We start from the raw sequence: 19,030 nt of genomic DNA, 5'->3' as shown, positions 1-19,030 counted from the left end.
CACAGGTAAGGCTGGAGGTAGGCAGGCCCAGGACAGGCCACAGGTAAGGCTGGAGTTAGGCAGGCCCAGGACAGGCCACAGGTAAGGCTGGAGGCAGGCAGGCCCAGGACAGGCCACAGGTAAGGCTGAAGGCAGGCAGGCCCAGGACAGGCCACAGGTAAGGCTGAAGGCAGGCAGGCCTAGGGCAGGCCACAGGTAAGGCTGGAGGCAGGCAGGCCCAGGACAGGCCACAGGTAAGGCTGGGCAGGAACAACGAGGTGAGCAAAGCGAACCGTGTTGAGACGCGGCCCGCTTTGACTCGCGGCCTCTTTTATGGGCCGCCGGCGCCCGAGAGGCCTGGAACGCAAACCGTTCCGTTTCCGGGCGCCGGCGAACCCAGAGCGAGGCTTGGGAGGCAAGCCCCCACGGCGCATGCGCGGAACCGAGAGAGAGGGCCTCCGCGCATGCGCCGAAGGCCGCCGGCCCCGTAACCCGTCGCTCCCCTCCCGGCGAGTCCCCAGACGCGAACGCGCGGGTAGACTCGCCAGGAGGAAATGGGAGCGGCAGACCCCAGTCTCCCGCGTGACATGACAATATCATGGTGAGGAAGAGGGTGTGTCAAAAGTACAAGAACTTAGTTATATCACTGAAGATGGATTTACATGTTAAGGACAACTAGTCCATTTTGCAACAACTATGTAACGGCAGGGAAGGCACATGTTGGGCCACTATCAATCGCACTTTGAGATTAAAGGGGATCGCTGTGGATGCCCTGATTACTGAACACACCTTGGTTGATTTTTATGAGAAGACATACCCCTTACCTGAAGCTTTTACTAAATATAAAGATCCTTCTTTGTGTCCGATCAGTTGGGATACTTGTCCATGGGATGAAGATGACATAATCTGGGCTATAGACCATCTTGAACCTTCCCAGGCTCCTGCGCCGGATGGCACCCCTCTGGTTGTTTTGAGAGACTCCCCTCCTGCCTGGGCAGATCTTTTAAATCTAATGTTTGATCAGCTATTCAGGACTCATGTAATTTCCTTGTCTTGGCTACAGTCCATCATCATACTGATCTTTAAAAAGGGTGACCTCTTGGATCCAAGAAATTATATGCCAATTGCCTTAAATGGCACGATCAGTAAGGTGTTTGCTATGTTGCTTTCGAGGGATCTTAATTACAGTATAAAGCAGTCTCAAGCTCTGTCTCGATTTCAGTTGGGTTTTAGGAAGAAACTGGGGATTTCCCTTAATGCAACCATTCTTGCTCATCTACACCACAATGTTCAACACAACCATGTCCGGGCAGTCTATATGGCCTCCCTGGACATGTCTAGTGTGTTTGACTGTGTGGTTAGATCAGTGTTGTGGTCAAAACTCTTTAAGGTGAATATTCCTAAAAAAGATGGTGCAATTGCTTGCCCTTCTGCATACAGGTACCACCTTCCCAGGTACATTTGACTCGAGAGGGTTCTCTCTCCTGGATCATTTATTCATAAGTAGGATTTAATCAAGGGTGCACACTAGCTCCGACCCTTTTTAATCTGTATGTTTGTGATGTGGATTATCTGAGGCAGAGTTCAGCTATCTCTCCGGCAAGGCTTGGAAGTCTTAGGTTGGACTGGCTAGCCTTTTCCGACAATTTCATTCTTTTCACCAAACGGTGATGGGTTTACAACGCAAGCTGAATATTTTTTATAAGTATGCTCTCGAAAACAATGTGTTACCCAACGGAATGAAGTAGAAAGTGTTAGTGTTCTCTAGGTGCCCTAAACGTAATGGGCTCCCAGAGACTGGAACTAGTAACATCCTTTAGATACTTCGGTAACAACGCCTCTATGGTTATGCGGAGGGATTGCCTTTATGCAAAAATGAGAACACTTACTCCTCAAATCAAATGTCTGTTTGCAAGAATGTGCACATTTTCTATTTTGCCTGTTGTTTGGTTCTACCTGGCTAAAATAGAACTGATTTGGTTGTATGGACTGGGTATATGTCTATTAGATGTCGAGAACATGCACAATATAATGCAAGGCAAATTATGGAAGGAGGTGCTGAATATTTATTCGGCAATTCCTAATTCGGTTATCAGGCATGAACTTTGACTTCTCTGAAGGCACATCTAACAAGGAGACAACTGTCGACCTATAGGAAAGTCCAGTATCCCGAGGCAAAGACAGGAATTTGAATCGCATTATAATGGAAGAGTCTAGTCGGATGCATGATGTGCTAATATTAATTGGGAGCTCTGAAGACGAGTTAATATACAGACCAGGGGTTGTAAAAAGAAGATTGTTTGGGTTTGATTGGGTTGAGACAGTGGAAAGTATTGGAACATACTCTTCATACACGCAATATGCTAATTTTATTCCTAAAAAAAGACACCATTCCGTTGTACCTTCAATGTTTTCCGTGTTGCAGAGTCCGGGCCACCTTCCTACACTTCTGGTTGAATCAATTCCATTCTAGGGAAAGGGTAAAATACTGGAAAAACCCACAGGCACCGAACACCTTAAATACATTGCAGGTTTTGTAATGATACTGATATTTAAGAAACTTTGAAGCACTGGGTCACTGTTTGCCCTTTTTTTTTACTAAAAGCACGCTTAGTTGTTTTAAGGTCAAAGGCTGCAGGAACTGGGAATTTGCAATGAATTTAATTTGGTGCAGATTAATGTGGAGAGATAATGGGCCTCATTACGACCATGGAGGTAGCCATGCTGCTATTTGCGGCATGGCTACCCCCATACCGGGTACTGGGTCCGGGTTCCCTGAATGGGGAAATACCGGGCCATTCTGACCTTGGAGGGCCCAGTATTTCCCCATTCAGGGAACCCGGACCTGGCAACTCCCCGTTCCCTTTGAGCCCTATGGGGCTAAATGGGAATGGGGAGGATGCAAACAACGGGCCCGTTAATGACGGGCCCGTTGTTTGCATCCTGGTCTGCTTTTGGGACGCGCTAAGGATGCCTGGTTTTACAAGCTGTCCTTGGCGGGTCCCGAGAGGAGACCTCGTAATGAGGCAGTAGGGGGTTAACGGGGCTGGCAACTCTACCGGCTCCGTTAACCCCCTACCGCCAGGGTCGTAATGAGGCCCAATGTGTCATTGATTTTAGCTTTGAATAATTTTTTATTCTATGTACTCGATCAATTGACAGGAACTTGGTGATTTATTTATTATTATTATGTATATATAGTGCCTTGTTTTTCTATTTTTCTGATTGTTGTGATGTTATTTGTTGTATAAGTCTGTTTGGTGTTGTGTAAGGTTTGTTTTTAAGCAAAATCACACACCAAAAAAAGAAACCACGGGGTCTAATCCTCTGGGCCCAGGTGTGAATGTATAGGGGAGGGATCGGCAGCACAAGGAGGGACAAATCAACTCAAACACACTTTGAAGGAAGCTGGTGCTGGTGGTGTAAGGGAGAGGTTTTCTTTTAAAGAACAGATTGCACGTGTGCCCAACAGAAAAAAAGTTAGGAATTTGCATGATGGAAGGTCTGCTTTAATGGCACATGATCCTGGCACCACTAAAGAGACATTCTAAATGCCACCAATCCTGCTAGTTCGAATCCTAACATATTATGTGGCCATACCTGACCTGTTAATAGCACTGATCTCTGAATAGAGACTAAGCAGCACAAGAAGGAAAAGTCACCACAAAGGCTAAGGCTGGGCGGAAGAACAGATAGTTACTCCACTATACAGTATGTCTGCTACTCCATCGCAGTACAGTATTAGCTCGTATATTGGACATGGGGTTACAGTACTGTTTGATGTGTTGTGTTGTGTTCTGGTGACTTCTCATTTCTGAGGGACCATGGCATCAACATACTGCATGTTACTTTTCCTTTATACCAAGACCTCAGCTGGAGGATATGATTGGTGCTCGCAAAAGAGCCTGGCACTTGTAGGGCTTCCCCTATATCACTATATCCACGACAATTTTCAATAGCCTGTGCTGCAAGAAGCAGCATGCGCACCGCCTTAGAAACAGGGTGTACCTTTTAAGAGATACAAGTGGGGAAACCGGATCCAACCTCAGTAATTATGTCCTCTTAACCCAGCAATACACAATTCAATTAACAGCACCCACGAGTAACATTTGAATAAAAAGACTGTGGATAAAAGGGGTCTGAACTGTATAAAAACACCAATCTTTATTTCATACATTTAAATTTTGTTTTCGGACATGTGATGGATTTACAACATCAATCAAGATCCAAGATATGAAAACTTGAACAATCATTGTGAAGTAGAGGTATGTGTGGCACATTGGTTGTTGATTCACAACGGTTTTTTGTCCCGATGAAGGCCTTGGTATATGAGATAGAAGAATGGATTTAGGTGGCAGCATCCTCGAATATATGGCCGAAACACATGGTGTTGACTGTGATGCTGGAAATGCATCGGAGGGACAGGGCCTCCGCATCCTTGTCCTTTACCACTTTTTATCATATGTTCTGTCGTGTTTTCCGCACAGGAGTTCATGTGGGACTCCTGGCGGTGCAGCTCTCTCCTTTGGTTTTGGTGAACAGACCCATGGGATACCCTTATGACACCCATGGGTAGGGGTGCAACCCTGTGCCCCTAGTGTATGTTTTTGGGCACCTGTGTGTGACCCACAGACCCACAGAGCAGGGTATGGGCTGGTGGCAGCCCTTTGCTGAATTGACTGGTACCCTGAGCGTCCTCCATTTTGGGATGCCCAGGCACTGCTATTGGAATTGGTAGATTCCTGATGGAGACAAAATGGCCCCCGTGGCCTCTTGCCTTCCATCGCCTGTTACCTTGATCTTCCCGAAGTCCCGGGAAGCCCTGACTCTGTCCCTTCCCCTTAACTGGCTGTTGGGTGGAAGTTCCATACATGGTAGTGTGGGGAAGTGCTGACCAGACTGGCTGTAGCCTTCCCAATGACCGTATGTTGTGGGTACGCCTGTGGGTGGGACCTGGGTGAATGGAGTGTGTGACAAATATGCATTCTGTGTTGTGGGTGTCTAGTATCTGGTGTTTGACACAATGACTGAGACAGCCCTGCCCGAAACTGGTATGAATGCAGTGTGGAGTGTTGAATGGCTGGTTACTTGTCCCCATACACATAACTTGTTGTGAGTGTCTGGAGAGAATTGAATGGCCTGAATGCACTAAGCACCTGATTGGTTGCCTGCCTGCATGGATGCCTTTCGTAGTGATTGGATGCTTAAGCGTGACCCAGCGGAATGAATGGGAGATCAACAGTATATCTGGGGACTTCTCACTGCTAGGAATCGTGTTCAGAAGTGTTCAGAGCGGAAGTCCAAACTACGAAGAGTAACTGGAGTGAAAACGACGCTTGACCTTGAAACCCTGCTGGATGAGAAGAATTGCTGTTGCTCTCCTTCATAATCAGAAAGCTGCTGTGTCTCCAAGGACTGACCCAGAGAGGACCTGGTAAAATGCCCTCTTCCTGAGCTACGAGGGACCATCGTGCACCAGCTGATCTTTGCCAAAGCTCCCTGGTAGACAGACCTTCGACATGCTGCCGACCCGAGTCGGGGACCGCCGCAGAATCACAGAGAAGCGCCCGGACTGTTGTCCGCCACTGTCGCCGACTGGAGCTGCCATGCTCCCGTTTTGCCTAAGAACTTCATTTGATCCAAGGACGCTCTCGTCCACATCATCAGCGCTGTATCCTGCTGGAGAAGGCCTGACCGTCAACCCGCCGAGGAGCATCCACCGGTGGGTTTCCCGCCACCCAAAGACCACAGACGCCGACGACTCAATGCCCTTGCTGGGCCACAGTTCTTCAAACTCTTTGCGGTCCCGAACTATCGACACCGAGGTGCCTCGCACGCCTCTTCCTTGCAGGATGTTTACGCTTCCCCGTGAACGAGCACCGCTAGGAATGACGTGGCCACTTCACCGTCGTAGCTCGACCTGTTCTCCGTTGGACGTCAATTCCCCGACGAGGAACGCTACAACGCCAGGTACTTTGGGGTTGCAGAACTATTGGGAAGTCTAGTGTGAACAATATATGGACTGGGCTTGTATTTTTATTCTACAGGTTGCCCAGGTGGGGGGATCTCCACACAGAGCTGTGTTTAACGGTAGTGGCCAGTATTCTGCCGATTGTTCAACCATCTTGCTTTCCTTCCTCTCTCTACTGCTGGTTTCCTCTTTATTGATCTGTGTGACATTTTGACAGTATAGTTGATGCACTTTAATGAGATCTAATAATCGTTGTGGTACCACTTTAGAACTGCATATATTGATCATTGTTGATTTTCCGAGCACACAGTGCGTTATCGTGATATTGTATATACCTTTGAATATTAATCATATAAAGACTGTGTTTTAACCGATACAGTGTGCGGACATTGCTTTGTGGGTGCTTGGGAGAAGCTAGGCCTTGATTGCTCGACCACGATACCAATAATAGAGAATCTTTGCTGGAGTCCTCTGTACCTCTCCTCGACCATATAGAGAGCGGAATTACAGACACCCCCCTCCGGCACCTTTACATTGACGATGTATGGTTTAGAGCGACCAGTGATTGAGTGCACTCACTGAGGGCTGAGTCCATAAATCTGACAAATTGATATTGAAAGGTGTCATGATTGATTCCACTCCAAATGATTTTTAGGTATTCTAGCTCAATCACGTTGGAGTGACTTGGAGAAATGAAAACAGAGACTGGTTATATATGCTGTCATTTCTGTCATACTTAGATAGAGATTGTTATTTGGACTTGTTGAAGGATGCTGATTGATTTTGCACCTCAGCACTGTGCACTTTACTAACTCGCTTGTGCACAACAGTTATATATTTTGATATTGTGGTCCCCTTTGTCCACAGTCTTTTTATTCAAATTGTCCTCGTGGGTGCTGTACATTGAATAACTTTTAATAGAGACTGTCCGAAAACAGGATGGGGGTTATCTGTAGAGCTCAAGCGGCTGGTCGAGGAAGAACCTGGAAGAAGAAAAACATGTTAATCTCAGCCTCTCTTCCATGCATTGAACCACAGCACACTGAAATATTATTGTCATCATCCCAGGGCCCACATGACTTCTACCTCAGCATTCTCTCCCATCTATCCTGGTCAAACCCCGCTCCCGTCATTATCAATGACACTGTTCTTACGCTGTGCGCATCTGTAGCTTTATCTGTCATCCCAGTGCACTCGCCTAATCAATATGCACTCCTTTATTGACATACTATACATTAATACATATATACTGTATGTGGACTTTCAGGCTGAATCAATGCTTTTACTGTAAATAAAACATCAAATAAAATGTTAAACTATGTGGGTGTTTGTGTGGGCATGCATTATTATTTGTATTTTATTAGTTCACCCACATGGTTTTGCCCACAGAGTACCTTTAAGGTGAACTTGACTTGGGCAACTTGCAAGAAAATGTCTCCCCTGCCCCACCCCTCCCTCTACCCCAACATGAAGGCCTAGTGAAACATGAAATGTCCAAACGCTTGTCCATTCCCCTCACCAAATCCTCAATCCCACGAACAAGAAGGAAGTGCGAGTTTCATGCGGTAATCCTGATACAGGATCACAATTCCCATTCCATTCAACTACCACTGGCAGGAGATGAACGCACAATTAACAAGAATACACATTGACCGCGTGTACTTCTGTCTTCAACTTGTTTCCTGCACACAGAAAAAAAGCATATGAAAGCACAGCCAATAAAAAACAGGATGGCAATTCAAAAAATAATTATCAGGCACACCCCAGGCCTGCTCTGCAATCTATCAATGGTACATCAGATAGGCGCGCAGCCACCACTGTTATAGAGAACAAATGGTGCCTGTACACTTAATATGTTTGAAATAAATGCCTACGTCAACCCTCCACAGATGGGAACATTGTAGACCTCAGCACTGAGCACTCGCTGGGATGTGAGCTGGTGGCAGTGGGGAGGAGAAAGAGGGGAAGACACCTTCGGCTGAACAGCATTTTTGAAGAAGCCGGTGCTGTGTGGGAGAGGGTTTCACAGAAAAGTGGAGATTGTTTAACGGTACAGTATGGGCTGGCTGGCATCCCGAATATCACCAGTCTCAAGATGCATTGTGTAGTATATCCTAATATGCCCATTGCATTCTGGGACATGCAGTTCCCTAATGGTAAAAACAGAAAAGCAGCTGTGAGAGTTTGCCTCTCCTAAAACAAGAAATAATAAACACACTAACAACTATATGCTCTATTAAAAAGTAGGGTTACATTAAAACCATAAATAATAAACAAGCAACAATAAACACTGCACACATTCCCAAGCACGTATTTACAGTGCTTATTTCCTGCACCCACAAAATAGTGTATAGAGTGAGATGATGCCAAGAAATGAAGACCAATAAGAGTTTGTATTTTATAATTTATATGACGTCTTTATGAAGATTCACAATATAAGGATTTGGGTTAGGTAAACACCAATAGGCACTAGGCAGGTATTCTAGAAATAATAAGGAAACTCTCAATAAACTAGTGCCAAGGCTGGGCTATGTTAAAGGGGTATTCCCCATGTGGTCCCTGCACCGCAGGCTGAAGAGGTATTCTAACAGAAACATCTTAACCTACTCTCATAGGACTCGGTCAGTGACTCTCTATTCTAACCATCAACGACCAAAGGTGATGGAGAATAGCAAACTAAAACCTGGTCTGAGAGTCCTTGAGGCTCCAGTCTAGCCCTAAGCAACAACAAAAACGCTCTCCAAGTTTAGCCAAAAGAAGGTTCATAAAACTATCCTTTCAAAGTCCATCACTAGTTCAGAAACAGACATACATCAGATGCTTTCCCATATCATTCTCCCCGGGGCTTCCTCACAGTTGGGTTCTCTTCAATACTCGTCATTCCCCTTCATGCACGGTTCTCCCAGGCCCTGGTGTTACAAGGTTCTCAATGTTCTCTGATTGGTTGTGTGGCCTTTTCTTTACCAGACCTCTGGTTGGAATCCAAATCACTTGGGCCTAGTACTGGTACTACTTGCACAATGTTAGGTTTCCAGCTCTGGGTTCCGAACTTAACCTAAATCTCTGAAGTGTCCTTTAGGTTGTCTGAGTAGCAGTCTCTTAAATATTTGTATGAACTTCAATTTCTCCCAGATTTCTGAAAAGCTGACATTGTGGAAGTAGTACCAGTACTAGGCCCAAGTGAATTGGATTCCAACCAGAGGTTTGGTAAAGAAAAGGCCACACGACCAACCAGAGAACATTGAGAACCTTGTAACACCAGGGCCTGTGAGAACCGTGCATGAAGGGGAATGACGAGTATTGAAGAGAACCCAACTGTGAGGAAGCCCCGGGAGATTGATATAGGAAGGCATCTGATGTATGTCTGCTTCTGAACTAGCGATGCGTGTTAATTATGAACAGTTCCAGATCCGGCCCTAAAATCACAGATCCTTCTGTAGAAAACTGGTCTACATGGCAAGTTGGGTCAAGTGCATTCACTCTTCTCACAGTCCTGCTGCTGCCCACCCAGGATCACACCCGCTCAACCTATTTATTGCAGACCCTGACAAACTTATGAGGGCAGCCCATGTTCTTATACACAGGTTTGTCAAGCTGAATTATTTGTTCTGTTCTCCCCCGTCAATTAACCACTGTGGGCTTGCGTTTGGCCCTGTAGAGGAGCTTGACCCTTTCTTTGCTACCACTTAAGCCATCATTAAATATCATTTGTATCACATGCAACCCCTCTTTGCCAAACTTCCCATAAGGACCAATGTTGAGCCTATTCTCCGGTCTGTGCCATTCCTTCTGAGATTTCTATGAGAACTTTGATCCAGTATTGCTGTAGAATGGCACAGGACCACATTGTGTGAAATCAGTTCTGTTCTGCCAATTACAATATAGCTGCATCAGCCGATCCTCCTAGTTTATGCAGCTTCTCTCTGAAGTATTATGCACTGTGTTGCAATTTAACTTGACTACGTTGAAGTTTGGAACTACTTGTGACCTCTCTAAGGGCCACGAGCGCCTTCCTCCAATCTCTGTCATGGGTATCACCTCACCAAATCATTCTACCAATAAGCTTTGAGTTTGGTCAGAGGCTCAAACAACTTTCAAATGTCTGGTTTCTGATGTCGGATTTTAGTGTGTTGTGCTCCAATGGTTCATGCTCAGGCAAGCCACCCTTTCCCACTGTTGAGTAGACAGTGTGTTTCCCAATTGAAGCAAACCTTTCAAGCTGTTCTTTCTATTGCAGTTTTAAGGAAGACCCCAATGCTTCCTTTTTTTTACCACAATTTGTAAGCAAGCAGATCTTTCTTCTTCAAGTAGCTGACACCTCTGAGCTTCTCACCTCCAGCAAGTCAGTACTGCCCATTACGTTTCCAGAAGTGTTCCATTCCCTCTCTATCCTTTCTACCCAGTTATGTCACTTCATACGGACACCAGTGGTGCATGTTCATGTAACTTGCAGCATTCAACTATTGGCTGACTGGGGCAACGTGCACATTGTGATCTCTCCCACGTGATATGGACAGGCCATTTCTCTCGTTGAGCATCTGTCTGTTTGCCACTACCTGCTTGAAGGCCCAGAAATATGTAGGGACATTGAGCAAGCCTAATCCCCCCACTCTCAATATGCCTTCTACAGTTGCGAAAGCCACCTGGCCAGACCCAGTTGGTGGTAGTGCCCCTGCAGTGCCAGGAGGACATAGAGAAAGCAGAGGCAAGTCCTAATATTGCACGGTGCCATTAACCTGTGCTCTGGCAATACAGCAGGACAACTGCCCAACCCAAGCATTGTGATCTGCCCAAAAGCCCATGCTGTCAAGTACTGCCCATAGAAAGGGCTAGTGCTTTGAAGGCCTTTTCAGAGTCTAAATTCGTTATGGCTAGAATGTGTCCAGTAAAGTACATCCAAGCACTATGTTACAAGGCCTTGGCATATTTAGTGTGTCTAGGAGACTTACCCCAACCATGTCCTGCATGTATGAGTGTCCCCGTAGCCCCTAAATGGTGTTTTGACAGGTTGTTTGGAATGTGTCTAAATGTATAAGAGAAATGACTAAGACCCATTCCTGTTAGTGGTCACCATTTTTAAGTGGACACAACCATTGTCCGTCGCAGTTGGGGAGAGAGGTGACATCGCTGAGCTATAGCTGGCAGGACCCGGGGAGCCCATTTTTGGGTTATTTCATACATACACCGGCTATGTACATGTAGTCCGTTACTTTAATGGAGAATGTGGGTGTAGCATTACAATAAACCGATGGGCATCAGGCTACATTAAATAACATCACTTGAGGTATTCAGTATTTATGAATTGCTTGTTATTTTTGTATATCAACACATTTTATCTGCGGGCAAATTATCAACATGTTTCATGAGAACATTGAACACTAATAGCTACACTCATATTGATTAAAATACTCCTGTGTGATTTTTTTTTTAGCAGCCTCTCCAGAACGAAAAATGGGTACGCCTAATGGGTGATTTTATGATGTTATATAAAACCCAGCTGAGCAAGGCAAATAACCTGTTTTATTAGAAAGAGATTTAATAGCCACTTTCTGAGCTGGAAACAGGTAGCGCAAGGTAATGTTGGGGAGTGCTGTAAAGTGTCAGGGTGAGAACAGTTATGCAGACAACTCTTCTCAGACAGGAAACCCAACACCCCTCCACCCCCTCTCCAGTATTAGTCAATATTCAACCCGGGGGGCTGGTTCAGGAGGAAGACACCTCCAAGAGGCGGGCGGGGCCCTTGTTTTACATATCCAGGCTCTCAATAAATAGTCCCCTTAATTAGCGATGTAATGTGTTGTGTCAGACGGCTTTCAGTAGTGGCTGCAGTGACGTTGTTATGAAGTTAGTGCCATATAATGTAGCCTGGCGCTCTGCCTTTCGATGGGGTCCGGGCAGGAGTGCTGCAGGGGAACCCTACACCAGGGCAGTGGTAGCCAACTGCTGGAGTTGCCATTCTGCAAGGGGTAAGCCCCATGCAAGTTGATGACACCTGGGCTGGTCCCGCTATCGTGCACATCATGGTGGAACTAATGACAGCTCTGACAGTTCAGCCAGAGATGGGCATTTGCTATGCTCCCTAAAGCGGTACTGCATTATTTGAGCGTTCAAATAAAAAAAAACTGGCTGGAGTGAACTGAAGGAGTTCCCTTAAGACAATGACCTGTTTCTTCCGAACAGTTCCTCCTACCCAGTCTTCACTGCCTCCAGAATCATTCTCTGGCCAATCATAGCTGGTATACATCAGATGCCATGCATACCCCCCATCTATCATGAGGACCATCATTTTATGCGAGCTCTGCCAACTTCATGAGCTGCTTGTTATACTCTTTTCCAGTGTTCACATTAGACGCAGGGTTTCGGGGACCCATAGTGCCATAGCCAGGCGTGGTTGGCATGCAGCTCATGCCCGCCACCATTGGTACCTTCACCATGAGAAGTACCTTTGTGTGATGCAGTACAATGGGCTGCATTGGTCCCATTTTACCATTCCTGTTGTCCGTGAGGGATTGTGTACGTAGAGGATTATAACAGAACTAGGTATGATATCTGATTTTGTGATCCCTTTCATGAAGCAACACTCTGTTGTCGTTTCTAAAACGTTGTAATTACCCCTGGTAGAAGATAATCACCTTGGAAGTTGGCAGTGATCAGGTGCTGCCAATGATGGCCCCTCTGAGGCCGGACTCTTGGTTGGCTATATTGACTCGCGTGCCGCAAGGCAGGATCCTCCTGGTGCATCTGGAGGAGCTTTGCGCACATTAGCAGGATTCTTAGTTCAGCTATGCTGCTATGACAGAAGATGGCATCCTAGTGTCCAAGAGGTGGTGGGGAGAAACAATCGGCTCCTTATTGGCTCCTTGCTTCCATCAATGCCGCACTTCCATGAGGCAGAATATGCATCTGTATCTGTTACTAGGCTTTCTCTTTTGGAAATAAACAATAACGTCCTACCAAACATGCCAAGATAAAATGTGATCTTAAAAGGACATTTATTGTAACTGCAGCAAGGGGGAAAAGTGAAATGTTTCAGATCTATCAATCAGCATTCTATCTAATCGACAGGAAAGCAGAAGCAGAAGCAGTAGCAGCACAAGGAACACCAAACGGGTAGAAAAGTAGAGATGGATAAAGAGAGGGACAGAGCAGTCACATCTGTGGCCCTTTGATGTTTACAGTATGAAGGCTTCTTTTCCATCAAGTCCCACAGATTCCATGCGTCTTAATGTATGTGCATGTGTGTACTACCTCTACGACCACCTTTAAAAATTTGCCAAGTTTATGAAATGTTGCGACCGCATATCCCATATGCATTTTTGCGTTCCATTTATGAAGAATTTCTTTTTGCACATGTTACAGCTTTCATAAACGATAACTTTCCATTAATTTTCAGACATTTATATATCAATGTATCCTCCAGATTTACTACAATTGGATGAAGGATAACCAGTTTGTTCAGTACTACATGTATACCCACTTAAAGAGCGAGTTTCATAAAGGAACACAACATTTGGGATTGTGTTCCAAATTCCCTTCTGGACTTTGGTTTGTCTCAGGATGGTGTGAATTAAGGTTTGTGACTCTAGAAGCACTCACTAACATTCGGGCAGCCCTCAAGGGAACCTCTTCTGCAAGCTACTTCATAACTGCCAACATCCTGAAGAACACAACTGAAATCCCACTCATTCCTCTTCTCCCCGTTATCGATGCTCAACCAGGGCATCTTCCCCAATGGACTGTAGACTGTCTGACATTTCTCTTCCTAGAGATGCTTACTCTTGACCCTTACAACCTAACAGTTCACCCCATCAACCATCTTCCCTTCACTGGGAAGATCATCAAGAACGTAATCCGCCAACTATATGAACATTTCACCCAACATAACCCACCCAACATAACCTCTTTCAAGATGACCAGATTGGCTTCTAACCCAAATACAACACCTTCACCGCCACCGTCTAGGCCATTAATGACACACTCTTTAGCATGCACTAAAAACCCCTGCCTTCTGGTCCTGCACAACTTCTCTTCCACATTCTTCCGGGTCTCCTAAATGCCATTGCTCAACACCCTTGATTGCAACTCAGACCTCTCTAATCACAAGCCCTCCCAGATTGACCCTTCCAGAGACAAATGATACCTGGCGCCTTGTGGGGTGGCACCAGCCATCTTCCAACTCTACATGGAGCCATTGGGAGTGCTTCTGCCAACATCAAAGTAAAAATCGACTAGAATGCTGATTACACATGGCTCTGCGGGGAGGTCAAATTTGTCAACGACATCGACCATCTTAAACAGTGCTTTTCCCTCATCAAAACCTGGATGCCAAGTGCCTACCTGATGCTCAACCAAATGAAGACGGAATTCATCCTCCCTGTAGGTGCCACCAAAGGCACTGAAATCCAGAAATGTAGAAATTGTTGAAAAATAATGAATTCAACTGATCCTTCCAACATCCCGGCCCAAGCATTGTATTGCTAGGCTTTAGCAACATGTTTGACCTTTCATTGGAAAGAACACCCAGACAGCCTAGTACCAGCTCTCTCCCGATCCACAGCCAAGTCATACCTCCTACCCTTGCACATCAGAACGGTCCTTGAAATCCAAACCCTGGTGCGCCCCCACCTGGACGGTGGCAATTCCCACCTTGCAGGTATTCATGCCACCAACATGGCCCTGCTGAAAGCTGTATAGCATGTCTTAGCACACCACCTGCATAACTGAAAACATTAAATGTGCATCGTCCCCACATTCAAGGAACTTTATCGCCTACCTCTCCAAGCCTGTATCACATTCAAGATGGCCAGCATCCCCAGGAGGGAAGACTTTGCAGGACTGGAATCCAAGAAGTACAAGGTGGAAAAAAACTATAAACCAGGCAGTTCCCATTCTGGAATCCCACACTGTGGAAAGAACTCCTATAGGCACTAGGTTGAGTTCCTGCCTCTGGCATTTGATGAAAGAGCCGAGCACACTCCTCCTCGAGGAACACTAGGCTGGCCAATAGCAACAACATACACTCTACTTCTATTCTCCTTCCCCTTTCACTAGGTACCCCATCCTCTTATTGTACAGTTCCCAGATACTGTCCAGCTAGGTCTGCGCATTTGAAATCACAAGTGTGGAAGATGAAGGCGTGGTAGGAGGTATGATTCCCTTTGTGCTAAGAATTAAAATCCATTCTGTAAGGGGATCCCATCTTGATAACTTTTTTTTAATGTAAAAAAGGTTTTATATTGTAAACAACCATACAGTACCAGAACATGTTACAAAAGAAGTATCCAAGAGTGCAACTTCTCTATGTTTCTGCTTTAAAAAGTTATAACATGGAACACAGCGCAAGCCACGGAATGCTCTCAAAGAGTGATTGTGTGCTGTGCTGTAATATTTGTTCGAGTCTTCAAGCGATAGATTTGATGTACAATGTTTACAGTGCATGGCAGGCAGGAAGGGAATGGTAGAACACAGCGCCTCACAGCGCTGATATGCACATGTCCTGAAATTGGGAAGAGACCTAGCTGTTCGCAGATGAAAATACACAAAATTGCGCTTGAGAGATGACTTTCAGTAACCAAGAACAATAGATAATTAATGCTCATTGATTATTTAGTATCTAAGGACACAATCACCGTGTTTCTATCCCATGGAGGAGAAAAACAAAGAGGAGGAAAAAAGGGCACCCTGCCTCCTGAGCCACCAGAAATTTTCAGAGCCAGCGGTTGGACGAGCCTATTCGAATATTCCAGATCTTTGAAGCAAAGCAATTCGATCACTTGTAACTGCGCAGTAGGCTGCTGCACTCTTCAGTAGTTTATAAACAACTGGTAGCCAGTAGAGTCCATCTCAAATTCAGGTGGCACTTGGTTTTCGAAAGCATAGCCTGCCTCGAGGCTAGGTCATGTGGTGCTTGGTTTGGCCCCAAAGTTGGATTCTCTTTGCCGTCAGCACTTGGGCCAGTCCACTGAGGAGCATCAGAAACCTGGTCATGGACATCACTATGACGTAGTGGCTGATGCTTGCGCCAATGTCTGACCAGCTCCCATAATCTTTAACCAAAAAGAAGAAATGCAGTGCCATGATGTTTGATATCACCAGGACGATGAGGAAAAAACTTTTGGCAGAAAGTTGAGCGGAGACCTGAACAGTTTCAAAGGCACACATCACGAGTACAAAAGGAATTAAAATCTTCGACATCATCAGTGCTCCCATCGCAAAAGGATTGAAGAAGGTCATAAAGCAATAAACAGAAGCGGGATCAAAGCTGTTTATCGCTGCAATGTTTCCAGTTCCAAAGAATGCTGTCACAATGAAGAAAACAAAGAAATAGGACCTCCGGACGTCATCCAGATGCAGCTGTCGAACATGAGAAATATTGATACTCCACGAGAAGTCAGCACTGCTGAGCTTCTGCCTCACTGGCAGTCTATCGGTCTGCACCACTTCTTGTTCTATGTTTAGCCATACATACATCAAGCAGGACAGAATGAGGGGAAACAGGGCTTCGTATCCTGTGCTGAGAAGCAGGTAGGAGGCCATCAAGGAGAGAGCTATGGCGAGCAGCCGTCGGAACAGCAGTGTGGGGCTCAGAAGAGGAACCACCAAGGAGGAGCCAAGCGTGGTCCAGCTGACTACCTGATTTATAAAGGGTAGTCCTAGTTTCTGACTTAAGCTGCCATGAGTATTGTTCACAACGTATACAGAAGCTGCAAGGCTCAGCATCTGACAGAGGTGAATAGTAAGACTGTAGCTCGACACATATTTGGCTTGGCTGTTCCAGAGAGCTACCACGCAGGTGGCGGCGATCAGTAGGGCTAGCAAACCGGAAACAGTGACTAGAGTGATGTTAGGCTCTCTTCCAATAACAGGCATCAGGGGAAACGCTGCCAGTAGCAGACATAAAACAGCCCAGCTCAATGCTGTCATCTTATGGTGGGTGTTGAGTCCTGTAGTAAGAGGCCAGCCGGCAAATGCAACAAGACCTGCAGTTAGCATGGAGCGATAAAAGAAGCTGAGGACCAAAATTTCAACTCCTAGAGCCAACAGAAGTAAGAGTGATATGGTATAACACAGGGAAAAGGTCTGCAAACATTTGATGAGATCCCCAATAAGCGTAGACTCTCAAGCAACCGCATACCACATTCGGACAGGCAGGAGGCAATAGATGTAGTACGTCCACGGGGAGGACTGGATGAGCAGAAAGAAGATTATTAATGCACCAACCGTGGCAAATCCATACTGGAGGGCACCCACTGACACTGTGGAGATGATGCGATTTGGGGCCTTTCATCTGTTGGTTAGATGCCGCTTTTCCCCAGGTCGTGGGTTCCCTGGTGTGTTGTCTCTCCTTTCGGGGTCAATCCTGGCTCGTTCAGGCCGGAAGCCTGGCGTCAAAATCAATGAACGTCCCAGCCCCAAGACTGCTGCACACCATACCAGTTTGTGAGGAACGTGCTACTTTCTTTGTTCACCATCGCAGTCAGTTTGTCCATCAAGAACATATTTTTCACTTTTAGCAGCCAGTCCTCTTTGGAGGGGGGCTCGGGGCTTTTCCACTTCTGGGCAAGGGCCACTCTGCCCGCCCTCAGCATGGTTTCCCACATCCTAGGGTATCGATATAACTCTGTTTCCTCCGGGGGGAGACCCAACAACATTGTTAAGGGATTTAGTGGCAAACGTTCTTCTATTACTTCCCCCATCCAATCCCGCACTGAACCCCAGTAGTCCTGAACTTTCGGGCAGAGCCACCACATGTGTCCTCTGGTGCCAGTCTGTCCGCATCCTCTCGGGCACCTAGGCGAGACCCCCGTGAACATCCTCGACAACTTCGCGGGGTCCCTATGCCACCCCTGTAACACCTTAAAGTTATGTTCCATGTCCGAGGTAAGCAAGTTTCCGTGAAATGCTATCTTGAAGATTCTGGCCCAGGAGTCCACGGAGATCTCTTCCTCTGCTAGGTTGTTCCAAAACATACGAAAGTTCCTTCTGCATTGAAGGTCGTAGGTGTTACGTGCTGGAACCGCCCCCTTCGTTGAGGTCGCCAGGCCGAGGAGTTTCTCGAAGGGGGTCAGTTGTCTCCTCGGGTTCGGGCCCCATGCCGGGTTGCAGAGGATGCCCTTCAGGCAGAGGTATTCGAAGATGGATAGATAGCGAATCTCTTCCGAGAGCGTCCCTCAGGTCCTCGTAGGTTAGGAATTCCCCTTCTCTGAACAACTGCCCAGCCCATTCCATTCCCTTATCCGATCATTCCTGAGAGTGCCGGAACCCTCTGCCTCCCGATCTAAGGGGGTGGCCCCAGAGAGAGGTCATCGGGGACAGCCAGGTGGTGAGGTGAGCAGTCGGGGGCCCTCTCTCCAAATGACCCAGAGGACTCCCAGGGTCGGGTGGGACCTTAAGTGTTGCGGAATCGACCTGCGAGGGGCCCACGAGGTCTCAGACCTTCAGGGGATGGGCATCCATGTCTTCCAAGTATGACCAATACGTCCCCATTCCCTCTTTCATATGCTCCAGTAGGACGGGCATGTTGGGCGGCACAAAAGTAGAGGTAAAAGTCCGGGAGCCCAAATCTTCCCTCCTCCCTAGGCAGAGTCAAGGTGGTCCTTCCTATTCTCGGGGTTTTCCCCTGCCACACAAAGTCCCGAACCCCCTTTTGTAGCTCTCTATAAGTCTGGGCTGTGATGTTGGTTGGGAGAGCCGTGAAGAGGTAGAGAAGCCGTGGTAATATATTCATTTTTACTGCAGTCATTCGGCCATACCACGATAGGATCATCTTGTCCCATCTCCTCAAATCTGATCTCTGCCATCATGGGATCATAGTTGGCAGCGCTCAATTTCGATATATCTCTGGTGAGGAGTACCCCCAGGTACCGTACAGCGGCCTTATCCACTTTAATCCCGTGAAACCAGTCCAGAGGGTCGAGCCCCGGGTCTATTGTCCTCATAGGGAGCAAGACAGATTTTGCAGCGTTTATCTTCAGACCTGAGAAGCGACCGAACACGGCCACCAGCGCCAGGAAGGGGGGAAGTGATGCGCCAGGGTCCACCAGATAGGCCAAGATGTCATCTGCAAACAGGGAAAGTTTG

General features: G+C 46.6%; 1 protein-coding gene and 1 pseudogene across 1 annotated transcript in view; one reads left to right on the top strand and one right to left on the bottom strand.

Annotated features, from left to right (window-relative positions):
• TMTC1 (transmembrane O-mannosyltransferase targeting cadherins 1) overlaps window positions 1–19,030 on the top strand; it is a 1,779,343-nt gene that overhangs the window by 559,603 nt on the left and 1,200,710 nt on the right. The gene's annotated exons all lie outside the window — the stretch shown is intronic.
• On the bottom strand, window positions 15,377–17,216 carry LOC138513574 (GPI ethanolamine phosphate transferase 1 pseudogene; annotated as a pseudogene).

The sequence above is a fragment of the Ambystoma mexicanum genome, chromosome 12 (genome assembly GCF_040938575.1).
Source record: "Ambystoma mexicanum isolate Mex_15411 chromosome 12, UKY_AmexF1_1, whole genome shotgun sequence".
Classification (NCBI taxonomy): Eukaryota; Metazoa; Chordata; class Amphibia; order Caudata; family Ambystomatidae; genus Ambystoma; species Ambystoma mexicanum.
Note: the sequence above shows the minus strand (reverse complement) of the source record. Positions and strands in the feature narration are given on the sequence as shown.